The sequence below is a fragment of the Entelurus aequoreus genome, linkage group LG27 (genome assembly GCF_033978785.1).
Source record: "Entelurus aequoreus isolate RoL-2023_Sb linkage group LG27, RoL_Eaeq_v1.1, whole genome shotgun sequence".
Lineage (NCBI taxonomy): Eukaryota > Metazoa > Chordata > Actinopteri > Syngnathiformes > Syngnathidae > Entelurus > Entelurus aequoreus.
In genome coordinates, this window is record NC_084757.1 from 31,473,918 (window position 1) to 31,490,626 (window position 16,709).

At 35.7% G+C, this 16,709-nt stretch overlaps 1 long non-coding RNA gene across 1 annotated transcript in view; it reads right to left on the minus strand.

Moving 5' to 3' along the window:
- Window positions 1-13,022: 13,022 nt before the first annotated feature.
- The window catches only part of LOC133644038 (uncharacterized), a 107,543-nt gene continuing 103,856 nt past the window's right edge, over window positions 13,023-16,709 (minus strand). Inside the window, exon 5 of the long non-coding RNA XR_009824723.1 lies at window positions 13,023-15,206. This is a non-coding gene — a long non-coding RNA (uncharacterized LOC133644038). The remainder of the gene's footprint in view (window positions 15,207-16,709) is intronic.

Genomic DNA, 16,709 nt, shown 5'->3' on the forward strand with positions numbered 1-16,709 from the left:
TGCTGGCTTTTACACTTTGCGCCTATAACTATCCGGATGGTTCTCATCCTCTTTGGTCCAGAGCACATGACGTCCACAGTTTCCAAAAACAATTTGAAATGTGGACTTGTCAGACCACAGAACACTTTTCCACTTTGCATCAGGCCATCTTAGATGAGCTAGATGGGTGTTGTTGATAAATAGCTTTCGCTTTGCATGGGAGAGTTTTAACTTGCACTTACAGATGTAGCGACCAACTGTAGTTACTGACAGTGGGTTTCTGAAGTGTTCCTGAGCCCATGTGGTGATATCCTTTATTCACTGACGTCGCTTTTTGATGCAGTACCGCCTGAGGGATCGAAGGTCACTGGCATTGCCGCTTAAGTGCAGTGATTTCTCCAGATTCTCTGAATCGTTTGATGATATTACGGACCGTAGATGGTGAAATCCCTAAATTCCTTGCAATAGCTGGTTGAGAAATGTCGTTCTTAAACTGTTGGACAATTTGCTCACGCATTTGTTGACAAAGTGGTGACCCTCGCCCCATCCTTGTTTGTGAATGACTGAGCATTTCATGGAAGCTGCTTTTATACCCAATCATGGCACCCACCTGTTCCCAATTAGCCTGTTCACCTGTGGGATGTTCCAAATAAGTGTTGGATGAGCATTCCTCAACTTTCTCAGTCTTTTTTGCCACTTGTGCCAGCTTTTTTGAAACATGTTGCAGGCATCAAATTCCAAATGAGCTAATATTTGCAAAAAATAACAAAGTCTCTTAGTTTGGACATTAAATATCATGTCTTTGCAGTCTATTCAATTGAATATAAGTTGAAAATGATATGCAAATCATTGTATTCTGTTTTTATTTACCATTTACACAACGTGCCAACTTCACTGGTTTTGGGTTTTGTACGAGCAAAGATCTGAGTTACAAGCATTCCAGCTATCAGTTGGTGTAGCGAATACCACATTGAACCCTGTAAGATCCGCCCAAAACATTTGGTCTTATAGCCAGAGATTGACAGAACTTTGTTTTTCCAGCATGGGAAGGAAGGAAGCGAGTGTGAAGGACAGTGCTGAGAAGAAGAAGTGGATGATATTTATTGAATTAAAGAAATCAATCATCAAAAGCATGACTAAACGTGTTTAAGCACTTTGAGCGTATCAATGTCAGGCTGCACCTTCCTGAAGCACAATGGTTCATGCCAGCCAAGTGTGTTAAAATAATATATAAATAGCAGACATTTACCCATGAAAATATGGGAAAGCTGCTGATGGTGTGTTTGACGGAAATCCATTTCAGTAGGAGACGCTGATTTGAATTTACATTAGTGTTAGTGTTTAGTGATTAGTGTTTTAAGCTGCGCCACAGAACCAATTAATCTGGCAAATTGAGGTAGTACTGTACCTAATAAAGATGGATACTCATCTTCAAATACAGGTTTTGGGGTGGAACATTTGCAAAATTGTTATAGAAGGGACAAGCGGTACAAAATGGATGGATGGATGGAAAATTAAATGATAGGAATAAACACAGAGAATAAAGTTGAAACTTGCAAATGGCTTCCAGTGGACTAAAATATTTTATTTAAAAAAAAAAGAAAATCCTAACGAAGCAAAGACCTTTATTACACTTTTCATTTATTATGTTTTTGGTTGCAATGGTTATTTTTCTGTGTAATTTTACAGAAGAGATACATGCATACATGCTTAGAAATAGGACACTGTGTAAATCATTAATAAACAGTAGGTACTAAAGTGTTAACAAACTAATAATAACCACAGTCCTTTTATAAAGTGATACTATTATTATTTATTAAATAAAACTATAAACAAATTATAAACAATAATCTCAAACAGGAGACAGAATTGCCAACAAATAAACAACCTTATTGCCTTTCAAAATGTTTTATAATTTAATGAGAAAATATATAATTAAAAAGATCCTGGACTGACATGCATGAAACATATTTTTTATAACTATAACAGACAGTATTTCGGTCAACTAGAACAGTGTTCAAATACAAATATTACCAAAAAATAACCTAAAATATACACAATATATTTAAAAAAAAAAAGTATGCATTTGTTAAATAAAACTAATAAAAATAAGAGGATCAGCTATGCTTTGATTTTGTTGTAATCATTGACGCTGATTGTTTGCACCACATCTTTGTGTTGCTTCACGTGTGCTTTAAGGTCTTTGTGTTGCTAACTGCCGAGGATGTTAACAACACAAACAAACAGTGGGGGACACAATTAGCTGTCAAAGGGGCCACACTATAGGGAACTTTAAAGGAAATGTGATCTTTTCCCTTTTTTCATAAACATATTAGTAAAAAATAAATGATAAATGGCATACAATTTAGTATATTTTCCATTATTAATAGTTTCACGGGAACTTAAGATGGCTCTCAAGGGTGTCCAAAGTGCGGCTCGGGGGCCACTTTTTTTTATTGGCCCTCAACATGTTGTGAAAATTAAATAAATAAATTGTTTATAAGGTATAATAATTATATACTGCAATAATGTAACATATTTGTTCATCGCTACAACAAAATAGGTGTAACTATAGCTTCAAATAGTTTAGTATATACTGGTGTTGTACGGTATACCGGTACTACTATAGTACCGCGATACTAATGAATCATATTCGGTACTATACCGCCTCTAAAAAGTACCGGTCAATGTATGATCAATGTCTGATCCGGTACCAATGTATGATTCTGTTACTACTTGGTATCAGATTGATACCTACATTTGTGGTATCATCCAAAATTAATGTAAAGTATCAAACAACACAAGAATATGTGATTATTACATTTTAACAGGAGTGTAGATAGAACATGTTAAAAGAGAAAGTAAACAGATAATAACAGTAAATGAAAAAGTAGATTAATAATTCATTTTCTACCACTTGTCCTTAATAATGTTGACAAAATAATAGAATGGAAAATGACACAATATGTTACTGCATATGTCAGCAGCTAAATTAGGAGTCTTTGTTTGTTTACTTACTAATAAAAGACAAGTTGTCTTTTATGTTCACTAATTTATTTAAGGACAAACTTGCAATAAGAAACATATGTTTAATGTACCCTAAGATTTTTTCGTTAAAATAAAGCCAATAATGCCATTTTTTGTGGTCCCCTTTATTTAGAAAAGTATTGAAAAGTACCGAAAAGTATTGAAATACACTTTGGTACCGGTACCGGTACCAAAACGTTGGTATCGGGACAACACTAGTATGTACTGATTGGTTGGTGTAATTGGTTTCGGCATCTTTTATGTGCAAAATGTATCAAAGTCGCCCGAAAACAAAAACATATGTGTTAGGAAACCAAAATACAGAAAAAAATAAATAAAAATAAAGGGTATATTTTTCAAACAGCAGTACACAAGAAAGAAGCAAAACTGCAACATATAGTCTACACCAGGGATGTCCAAAGTGCGGCCCGCAGGTCATTTTTTAACGGCCCCACGGCCCATTTTAAAATACGATTAAAAAAATTAAAAACATAAAAAGTGGTATAAAAGACCAAACAGGTGAAATGTAACAAGAAAATGTTGCAATGTTTACTCTAATAACACAAAGCTGCCATGCAGGCTGTTTCTTTCTTTAAAAAATAATCATGAATCAAAATCAATGTCATTATAAATTATTGACCTATTCAAGGCTCCAATTACGTCACATTAAATATTAAACTTTAAAATATTTTTTGGGGAAAATGTTGCATATTTTGTGTTTGCCATATAAAAAATTTAGCTTTTTTTTTTTTTTTTTTTTTTTTTTTTTTAAAGAAGGGCCTAAAACGAACAAACAAAAAACATAAACAACAATAAAACGTATAATTGACGGATAGATCTGAAGTTGATCTCGAGATTATTGTGTTAAAAGTAAACAGTAAAAAAAATGTAAAATTTAATTTTTAACACTTTAATGAGTAGGACCCTTTTGGTTCCCCAATAATTTTAGTGTGATTTGTTTTTAAGTGTCATTGCTCAAAAAATAATAATGAATTAAAATCAATGGTGTTATGAGTTATTGACCTTTTTAAGGCTCCAATTATTATATAATCTGAAATATTCCTCTTAAAAATTTTGTTGGGTGAAAATATTGCATATTTTGTGTCTTTTCCCTAAAAAAACAGGGTTCTCTTTGACAAAAAGAGCATACGACTTAAATCTTTAAAAACGATATATTGACAGAATGTTGATCTAGAGATAATAATACTGAATAATGACACATTTTAAATATTTTTTGGACCAAAACCCTTTGGGGTCCCCGGGATCAAAACTGAGTGGAGGCCTTAATGTATATTTTTTATACATACACTACCGTTCAAAAGTTTGGGATCACCCAAACAATTTTGTGGAATAGCCTTCATTTCTAAGAACAAGAATAGACTGTCGAGTTTCAGATGAAAGTTCTCTTTTTCTGGCCATTTTGAGCGTTTAATTGACCCCACAAATGTGATGCTCCAGAAACTCAATCTGCTCAAAGGAAGGTCAGTTTTGTAGCTTCTGTAACGAGCTAAACTGTTTTCAGATGTGTGAACATGATTGCACAAGGGTTTTCTAATCATCAATTAGCCTTCTGAGCCAATGAGCAAACACATTGTACCATTAGAACACTGGAGTGATAGTTGCTGGAAATGGGCCTCTATACACCTATGTAGATATTGCACCAAAAAGCAGACATTTGCAGCTAGAATAGTCATTTAGCACATTAGCAATGTATAGAGTGTATTTCTTTAAAGTTAAGACTAGTTTAAAGTTATCTTCATTGAAAAATAAGGACATTTCAATGTGACCCCAAAGTTTTGAACTGTAGTGTATATTGTATTGGTTTTTAAAATAAAAAAATATCAAAATGGCCCCCGCTTACTTTGATTTTTCAGTGTGCGGCCCTCAGTGGACAAAGTTTGGACACCCCTGGTCTACACTATATAGTACTATACAATTAAACATATTGAAATAAATAATATACAACAATATATAGTAAAAGTGTATTTAGACAATGAGAACTACATTTTTTTTCCTGGATTTGATATGAGAATATGGTTTAATAAAATAAACTAAAAATAGAATAGACAAAAAATCTAAAGGATATTTAAGGTTTCTTAAGCTGTAGCATCACGGTCTGTCAGGAAATTGCACAAGTGTACCCAAACTGCATGTGACGTGATCCGGGACTCCATCTGCAGGTGTTATGCGACCATTAAAGAGCTTTTCCACCTCCTTGATGACCTCCGCCTCGCCTCGCAGGACACTCTAAACCACTTGATGGACACTGTGTTGCAGGTGTGTGTGTGTGTGTGTGTGTGTGTGTGTGCACGCGGGTCAGGGCGCTGTTTTTCCAGAGGAAAGCAAAACAGGGATGGAGCGTGTGGGAATCCAACATGGCCAGTGAGCATGTATATCAGGCCATCTCACGGCTGGCTGGGTGCACCCTGGGTGGGCCCGCCGGGGGGGTCGATACCGCACTGGTGACTGGACACGGAGAATGGGATCATCTCCTACTTTCTTGCAGGGCCACCACACACACACACACACACACACACACACACACACACACACACACACACACACACACACACACACACACATATATAGTGACACAGAGGCCTAACCAGCTCGTGTCAGTTCGGAGGGGAGGCCTCAGAGTGGTGTATAGAGAGAGTAAGGCCAACTAAACAACGGGCGCCATTACTGCTACCAAGGGCGTGTCGTTTTGACGTTAGTTTTTCTGACGAAATAATACGTCTATATATAGTTCTAAACATCCGCCAGCTCATAAACTTACATATATACTATAATGTATATTTTCTGCTAGAACTACTCTTCTTTTTTATGCTGCGGCTGTTACATACACTCTAATATTGTACACGGTCATTGGGATTTGTTATATATTGTATAAAAATATAATTTAACATCAATTATATTAATATAATGCAGGAGCAAAGGTCACCGCCTCTGTCCATGGTGCTGAGGACGGCGCACCATCAGACGGGGGCGTGGCGGTGCTGACGGCGAGACACAGCTCAGTGTTTCCCATAAACTGCCAAGATACCTGTGGCGGTGGGGGCGTGGTCATGGGCGTGGTTACCATGAAATCATCGAGTATTTTGCATAATTTACTACAATGATATGGTCTTCTCTAAAAAGGCTAAAAAAATGTATACTTACTAATTAATAATAACAGTTTTGTTTTAAACGTCCATCCATCCATCCATTTTACAATATAATTACAACACTTTATGTACATATTTATATACAGATTTGAACAATAAGTTATTCACTGAAATATATTTATTAATTGTGGTTCTTACAAAAAATATATCTTATAAAATATAAAAGCTAAAATGTCTCTTTAAGCTCTGCCCCTTTAATTAGTGCATACTAAATAATTTAACTTTAGCCTACTACTACAACCATATTATTTACCAGCAACATAAAGTGAAACAGAGGCAGAGGTGTCCTGCCACAGTCAGTAACAAATAAACAGAAAACAGTAGTGGTCAAATACAAATAAGGCAACAAGAGAAGTATCCTACACTTCTCTTTTGTAAAGTAAATCTGAACAGCCTATATGGGCATCTACATCAACTATATGATTTGCCTGAGAAGCTGGACAGGACAAAAAAAAAAAAAAAAAAAAAAAAAGCCGAAAAATCTATTTGTGGCGGACGTAATTCTTTCGTGGCGGGCCGCCACAAATAAATGAATGCGTGGGAAACACTGCAGCTAGCAGGTGATTAGATTTCACAGGTGGTACGTGGTAATCTAATCGTCTGTTGTCTTTAACAGTGAGCGGCCGGGAGCAGGAAGAGAGAGAGGATACGGACGTGACTGAAAAGTCACGTTCTACTGGAGAGAAAACTTTTGTAAAACAATTGCTCATTAAAACCTTGTTAAAACCTGCACGCTTGGCTCTTGTGCCGTGTCTGACAGTGGGACTGCTAGGAAGCGACTTCCACATATATCAATATACACTACCGTTCAAAAGTTTGGGGTCACATTGAAATGTCCTTATTTTTGTACTTTTCAATGAAAATAACTTTAAACTAGTCTTAACTTTAAAGAAATACACTCTATACCAGGGGTCACCAACCTTTTTGAAACCAAGAGCTACTTCTTGGGTACTGATTAATGCGAAGGGCTACCAGTTTGATACACACTAAAATAAATTGCCAGAAATAGCCAATTTGCTCAATTTACCTTTAACTCTGTTATTATTAATAATGAATGATATTTATACTTAATTGAACGGTTTAAAAGAGGAGAAAACACGAAAAAACTGACAATTAAATTTTGAAACATAGTTTATCTTCAATATCGACTCTTTAAAATTCAAAATTCAACCGAAAAAAAGGAGACAAAAACTAGCTAATTCAAATCTTTTTGAAAAAATTAAAAAAAGAATTTATGGAACATCATTAGTAATTTTTCCTGATTAAGATTAATTTTAGAATTTTGATGACATGTTTTAAATAGGTTAAAATCCAATCTACACTTTGTTAGAATATATAACAAATTGGACCAAGCTATATTTCTAACAAAGACAAATCATTATTTCTTCTAGATTTTCCAGAACAAAAATTTTAAAAGAAATTCAAAAGACTTTGAAATAAGATTTAAATTTCATTCTACAGATTTTCTAGATTTGCCAATATATTTTTTTTCAATTTTAATCCTAATAAGTTTGAAGAAATATTTCACAGATATTCTTCGTCGAAAAAACAGAAGCTAAAATGAAGAATTATATTAAAATGTATTTATTATTCTTTACAATAAAAAAAAAAAATTACTTGAACATTGATTTAAATTGTCAGGAAAGAAGAGGAAGGAATTTAAAAGGTAAAAAGGTATATGTGTTTAAAAACCCTGAAATCATTTTTAAGGTTGTATTTTTTCTCTAAAATTGTCTTTCTGAAAGTTATAAGAAGCAAAGTAAAAAAATTAATGAATTTATTTAAACAAGTGAAGACCAAGTCTTTACAATATTTTCTTGGATTTTCAAATTCTATTTGAGTTTTGTCTCTCTTAGAATGAAAAATGTCGGGCAAAGCGAGACCAGCTTGCTAGTAAATAAATACAATTTAAAAAATAGAGGCAGCTCACTGGTAAGTGCTGCTATTTGAGCTATTTTTAGAACAGGCCAACGGGCTACTCATCTGGTCCTTACAGGCTACCTGGTGCCCGCGGGCACCGCGTTGGTGACTCATGCTCTATACATACAAAACGGACCTTCCTTTGAGCAGATTGAGTTTCTGGAGCATCACATTTGTGGGGTCAATTAAACGCTCAAAATGGCCAGAAAAAGAGAACTTTCATCTGAAACTCGACAGTCTATTCTTGTTCTTAGAAATGAAGGCTATTCCACAAAATTGTTTGGGTGACCCCAAACTTTTGAACGGTAGTGTGTATTTTTTTTTTTCTAAATGTAAAACACTTCCTTGTGGTCTACATAACATGTAATGGTGGTTCTTTGGTCAAAATGTTGCATAGATTATGTTTTACAGATCACCTTTCTGACAGTCGCTTCAGGATGCGCCGTTTTGTGGGCGGTCTTATTTACGTGGCTCACCTTCGACAGCGTCTTCTCCCCACCATCTTTGTTGTAGCGGTGTAGCGTGCAAGGACGGGAGTGGAAGAAGTGTCAAAAGATGGCGCTAACTGTTTTAATGACATTCAGACTTTACTTCAATCAACAACGGAGCAGCATCTCCTCATCCGTGGCTCAATAATACAACAACAACGCCGGAAATTTGTCCCGTGAAAAACTGTCCGACCGGAACTCTCTAATAACTAAAGTTCCTTGGGTGAATAATGTCAACTCACTACACCGGTATGTTTTAGCGCTTTCATGGCGAGTTTACTGACAGATATAAGTAAGAACTTTACACTACTTTATATTAGAAATGGCAATAACAAGACCCATAACAAGAAGATAGAGAAAAAGAAGAAGCTTATTGACTTCAGTGTCGGCACGGACTACAATTTTTCCGGACTTAAACAGATCCCAAATACAGATCAGCAGGTACCAGAAAGTAAAAAATGTTTCTTTTGCATAATATTGCCAAACAAAACGCCAGATAATATGTCTTACCTTACACACACACCCACACCATCATAATACTGGTATGTTGAAGCAAAGTACAATCCATCAAGCGGTGCAGCTTCGTAGCTTACCAAAGTCATACTAAAACATTTTGATAGATTTTTGAGCGCCGTGTGTAATGTTCTATAGTTTCAATGGAACATATAAATGTTAGTGGTTGTTTATTTTAGTCATATTGCAGTCTACTCGTATCTCTTATGTGTGACTGCCATCATAGTGCAGTCAACACATATCTGCCATCTACTGGTCACACTTAACATTACACCATGTACTAAATAAAATAGCTTCGAGGTCGGTAAGAAAAAACAGAATTATTCTGTACATTAGGCGCCCTGTGGAGTTTTGAGGGAAAAAAAGGATTTTAAGTGCACCTTATAGTCTGGAAAATACGGTAGATATTCCACACAATCAAAACCTATATTTGTTATAGTACACAATACTTTCGCTGGATCGCTCCCTTTAGCATTCAAAGTTGGACATGATTTTGACAGCTACGCAGTTTGGCTGAGAGAATAGCAAACATTCCTTTCATCCCACTGATGTGGGTTTAAAGCCCAGAAAGGACCAAAATAAACACATTTTTCCTTCAAAAATCTTTAAAGGCTTACTGAAATTAATTTTTTTTATTTAAACGGGAATAGCAGATCCATTCTATGTGTCATACTTGATCATTTCGCGATATTGCCATATTTTTGCTGAAAGGATTTAGTAGAGAACAACGACGATAAAGATCGCAACTTTTGGTATCTGATTAAAAAAAAGCCTTGCCCCTACCGGAAGTAGCGTGACGTAGTCAATTGAAAGGCTCCTCACATTTTCCTATTGTTTTCAATGCAGCGAGAGCGATTTGGACCGAGAAAGCGACGATTACCCCATTAATTTGAGCGAGGATGAAAGATTTGTGGATGAGGAACATTAGAGTGAAGGACTAGAATGCAGTGCAGGACATATCTTTTTTCACTCTGACCGTAACTTAGGTACAAGCTGGCTCATTGGATTCCACACTCTCTCCTTTTTCTACTGTGGATCACGGATTTGTATTTTAAACCACCTCGGATACTATATCCTCTTGAAAATGAGAGTCCAGAACGCGAAATGGACATTCACAGTGACTTTTATCTCCACGACAATACATCGACGAAACACTTTAGCTACGGAGCTAACATGATAGCATCGTGCTTAACTGCATATAGAAACAAAATAAATAAATCCCTGACTGGAAGGATAGACAGAAGATCAACAATACTATTAAACCATGGACATGTAAATACACGGTTAATGCTTTCCAGCCTGGCGAAGGTTAACAATGTTGTTGCTAACGACGCCATTGAAGCTAACTTAGCAACCGTACCTCACAGAGCTATGCTAAAAACATTAGCTATCCACCTACGCCAGCCAGCCCTCATCTGCTCATCAACACCCGTGCTCACCTGCGTTCCAGCGATCGACGGCGCGACGAAGGACTTCACCCGATCATCCGTGCGGTTGGCGGCTAGCATCGGCTAGCGCGTCTGCTATCCAAGTAAGTACTCCTTGTTGTGTTGCAACAGCCAGCCGCTAATACACCGATCCCACCTACAACTTTCTTCTTTGCAATCTCCATTGTTCATTAAACAAATTGCAAAAGATTCACCAACACAGATGTCCAGAATACTGTGGAATTGTTCAATGAAAACAGAGCAGTTTGTATGGTGACACATTGGGTACGAATACTTCCGTTGCCGTCGTGACGTCACGCGCATACGTCATCATACATAGACGTTTCCAACCGGAAGTTTAGCGGGAAATTTAAAATTGCACTTTATAAGTTAACCCGGCCGTATTGGCATGTGTTGCAATGTTAAGATTTCATCATTGATATATAAACTATCAGACTGCGTGGTCGGTAGTAGTGGCTTTCAGTACGCCTTTAAAGTCCACTTTTCCAAGATTCAAAATGTTATTTCTAGAAATGTCCCTAGTTTTAAGAGCTATGTACTTATTTTCGTTACGTCGCGGTCACATTTTACTGCGTGGATCGTTCTCCCGGGATGCAGACAGAAACCTTGGAGGCAAGGTGCAGGTGAGACAATGATTTATTCTCATAAATCACACAGGATAGAAAACAAACAAAACAAGGGTGCCTGTAGCACAGGAAGCTACTGGAATAGCTAACAAGAAAAGCTTATAACACACGTAACTGTTACGTAGAGCAAATAACAGGAATACGTAGCTCTCTGATTAGTGCCCAGGAGCAGGTCAGCGTACCGAACACTAATCAGAGGCAGGTGAAACTAATCAGCACCCATGGCAACCAAAAACACACAAACCCAAGGGTGCTGAAAACAGAACTGAGGTAGTCAAAAAACTAAACAAAACAATTTTTAGTCATTGACATAACATCAATATTTTTATTTTAGCATGAATAATTATATTTTGTCTATTCTAGTTGAAAAATGTCAACATTTGGAAAATAACTATTCAAATTAGAGATGTCCGATAATGTTTTTTTTTGCCGATATTCCGATATTGTCCAATTCTTAATTACCGATACCGATATATACAGTCGTGGAATTAACACATTACTATGCCTAATTTTGTTGTGATGCCCCGCTGGATGCATTAAACAATGTAACAAGGTTTTCCAAAATAAATCAACTCAAGTTATGGAAAAAAAATGCCAACATGGCACTGCCATATTTATTATTGAAGTCACAAAGTGCATTATTTTTTAAAACATGCCTCAAAACAGCAGCTTGGAATTTGGGACATGCCCTCCCTGAGAGAGCATGAGGCGGTTGAGGTGGGCGGGGTTGAGGTTGGGGGGTAGCGGGGTGTGTATATTATAGCGTCCCGGAAGAGTTAGTGCTGCAAAGAGTTCTAGGTATTTGTTCTGTTGTGTTTATGTTGTGTTACGGTGCGGATGTTCTCCCGAAATGTGTTTGTCATTCTTGTTTGGTGTGGGTTCACAGTGTGGCGCATATTTGTAACAGTGTTAAAGTTGTTTATATGGCTACCCTCAGTGTGACCTGTATGGCTGTTGACCAAGTATGCGTGCATTCACTTGTGTGTGTGAAAAGCCGTAGATATTATGTGACTGGGCCGGCACGCAAAGGCAGTGCCTTTAAGGTTTATTGGCGCTCTGTACTTCTCCCTACGTCCTTGTACAAAAAAAGTCATACATTTTACTTTTTGAAACCGATACTGATAATTTCCGATATTACATTTTAAAGCATTTATCGGCCGATGTTATCGGACATCCCTAATTAAAATACAATATTTTAGTTTCTCCCATGAATAAAATCTTGTTTCAAGATTCTGCAACTTCCCGAGGATGCAGAATTTAATAATTGCCAGTTGAAAAATGCATGTTTTCAGAATCGAGTACTTATTTCTGGATACACAAATCTTATTTTAGGATGTCTAAAATGAACCAGCTGCATGGACAATTAGTCATTTTGTCAGCGCTTTTTTGCAAAGTACAACATTGTTAAAAAAAATCTACTAACATTATCAAAGGTACACTTTACTACCTTTTCTTTGTTTTTAACTTTTAACTGGAATCAACAGTTTATTTTGAACATGTATACAACGCAAGCATGTTACATCACATATTACACATTTTCAATGTTCGAAAAGGAGTAAGAAGAAGCAAAGCGTTTTTAATCCTACCAAAAGTTACTTGTGGAACTTATTTTCGCAGCTAATAAATGTTACTTAACACATTTTTTATTTACTTGGACATCCAATGCATATATGATTACAGTAACACCCAACTGGGATCAGTTTACCAGTAGTTTAGTGTGTTCAAATTACAATAAAATGAAAAAAATCACGAGATGTAGTGTTCATAGCTGTGTTGCAAAAAAATATTCATCAATTCAAAGGACGACCAAGAACAAACGACAAGAATAAAAGCTGTTTTTTTTAATCAGGCATTTATTGAAAGTCACATTGGGGCAACATTTTGCATTTTGTCAATTTCAATATTTTTATACAATACATTCTACACAAAACAACCACTATAAAGGTATGAGTTATTAAATTACATCCAATCTGAAGTGTACTTGAAACATTTTAAATAAAATGTTGGACAATTTTGTGATGAAGTGTTTATTGGACGATCAAAAAAAGTACAACTACGTGAGGGATTTGTTATGACAATTTTTTTTACGTACAAATTACCGGTACATACTTATACATGTTAGGGGCTGTCCAATGAAAAGCATGTATTCTCATTGTGTACTTTAAAATGTGTTTCATCATTATTAACATTACCACATACTATTATTATTATTTAATTATTAAAAAAATAAGCTGGTTTCTTGTCGCAGAAAAAAAACATTTGATCTGATACAAAATATAAAGAGTTCTGATTGTTTTACAATTTAAAAAAAGTCTAATAAAAGAAAACAAATGACTTTGTTAATGATGACATTAAATTTAGACTTAGACTTAGACAAACTTTAATGATCCACAAGGGAAATTGTTCCACACAGTAGCTCAGTAACAAAGGATGGAAAGGATAATGCATACAAGGGCACAAAAAGAGGGCAAAAACAAAAGGTATAAAGTAGACTAAAAATTTACCATAGTAGCTATATAAAATATAATATATATGTAATATTTACATATTATATATACAGTATATAATATATACTGATAAATTATATCATTATAGTATATTGTATTGTTATATAATTTATACAATACAGTGTTTCCCATAAACTGCCAAGATACCTGTGGCGGCGGGGGCGTGGCTATGGGCGTGGTCACCATGACATCATCGAGTAATTTGCATAATTTACTACAATGATATGATTTTCTCTAAAAAGGCTCAAAAAATGTATACTTACTAATTAATAATAACAGTTTTGTTTTAAACGTCCATCCATCCATCCATTTTACAATATAATTACAACACTTTATGTACATATTTATATACAAATTTGAACAATAAGTTATTCACTGAAATATATTTATTAATTGTGGTTCTTACAAAAAATATATCTTATAAAATATAAAAGCTAAAATGTCTCTTAAAGCTCTGCCCCTTTAATTAGTGCATACTAAATAATTTAACTTTAGCCTACTACTACAACAACCATATTATTTACCAGCAACATAAAGTGAAACAGAGGCAGAGGTGTCCTGCCACAGTCAGTAACAAATAAACAGAAAACAGTAGTGGTCAAATACAAATAAGGCAACAAGAGAAGTATCCTACACTTCTCTTTTGTAAAGTAAATCTGAACAGCCTATATGGGCATCTACATCAACTATATGATTTGCCTGAGAAGCTGGACAGGACAAAAAATAAAAAAATAAAAAAATAAAAAAATCTATTTGTGGCGGACGTAATTCTTTCGTGGCGGGCCGCCACAAATAAATGAATGTGTGGGAAACACTGCAATATATAACAAATCCCAACTACCATGTACAATATTACAGTATATGTAACAGCTGCAGCAAAAAAAAAAATAGCAGCATACAAACAATTGGTCAATTTAAAAAAATTCCAAAAGCATATACCTCTAAATATTTTTATGAACAGGTTTTCCTTTTCTTTTCAAAACATGTTTTCTTCATTTATTTGAAATAAACATTTTTGTAACCTTTATATACCCAGGAAAGTCCCATTGAGATTAAGAATCTCTTACTCAAGGGAGTCCTGCACATTGAATATACATGCTTGTAATTGGACAGCCATTATTAAACAAAGAATCAAGCCATATCATGATATTAGTATCATTTTGAAAAAAAAAGTGCAAAAAGTGGTAGATAAATCTGTAGGGTTAAATTATTGAATTTAAAGTCTCCCCAAACTCAGGGTCTGTATTATATTACTGCAATAGTGTACACTTCTTTGCATATTTTGGGTGCTATTTTTAGGAAAGCCTGCTTTAAAGTGGTCATTCTACACTTTATAACTCGGTCAAATGTCCCTAAACATACCTTTTGGAAGCTCCTCCCACTTACCTGCTCACATCCAAAAATTCATAATGGTGCATTTTCCCAATTGTTATCCAAGTGGTATCTTCCCAATGAGGACAAACCTAAGAGAAAAAAAGACTCTTGATGTTGCTTGATTGCTGCTTTCTGTCCTCGTGACTGTGGCTTCAATCTGTGGAGGGATAAAAAGACGTGATTTAATAGAATTTTTTAAAAAAAGTGTGTTTCGACATATGTTCATGTATATGTGTGTGTGTGTTTGTTTGTGCGTCTATCAGCTGTCTGCATCAATGGCGTGTGTGACCCCCACCCCACACCCCACCACCCCTCTAAACCACAGCTAGCAGACAGTGTTGGGACAAAGGTCAAGACCGAGTCTGTCTGGGCTTCCGGGTTGACCCTAACGCCTGCAGACACACACACATGCAAACACACCCACATTAAAAAAAAACACACACACACACTCACTCATAGACTAGTAAGGGGGATGGTGTGTTTGCCCCCTTACCAGACTAATATCACCTTTGGGATTAGCTTCCAGACAGAAATAGATTGACCCCCAAACACACACACACACACACACACACACACACACACACACACACACACACACACACACACACACACACACACACACACACACACACACACACACACACACACACGCACGCTAGATCTGCTTGGTCATAAAACGGGTCGGCGTGATGCTGAGTCGCGGAAGACCATCTAATTATGTTTTATTTTGGAGGAGCACAGGGGTGTTACCATAGCGATAGACGATGCTAGCTGCTAGCATGCGGGTTGTATCACATCACAACATACGCGACACCAGGGAGGAAAGGGATCTCCTTTAAAATAAAATAAAAATACTTCAAAAATTGCCATAGGAAACATTTAAATATAATAAAACACTAATTTACTAAAAACCTTGTTTTCAATACCATCCCCTAATGAAGTAACTAATGATGTCAAACAATAGTAAAAACATTTGATAAAATAATAATATAAATAATAATAATATAAATATTTAATGTATTCTTTAAAAAACTATTAAAATAAAATGACATGAAAATAACATTTATTATACATTTTATTTCAAAGGCCATGCCAAAGGCCAAATAGAAATAAATCAACTAAAATAACATGTAATACAAAAAAGGTGTTTAAGAACTATAGTGAACTATGAACTAAGGAAAAATAGAACGTACACCAATAGTGTACTAAATAAGTTCACTTTCTACATTGAAATGTAAATCAGCTAAACATTTAAATCGGGGGTCTGCAACCTACGTCTCTTTAGCGCCGCCCTAGTGGCTCCCTGGAGCTTTTTCAAAAACTGTACGAAAATAGAAAAAGATGGGGAAAATATATATTTTTGTTTTGATAGGATTTCTGGAGGACACACACATCCCCAATTGTTAGAAATCCCTCTGTTTACATTGAACATGATTCTCTGATGAGAGTATTTGGCGAGCGCCGTTTTGGCCTACTCATTTTGGTGGTCCTTGAACTCACCGTAGTTTGTTTGCATGTATAACGTTCTTCAAATGCCAGAGAAAGACATAATTTATGCCACTCATTATTTGTCTCGTTTTGTCCACCAAACGTTTTATGCTCTGTGTGAATGCACACATTTGAATTTTGTTGATGTTATTGACTTGAGTGGAGTGCTTAT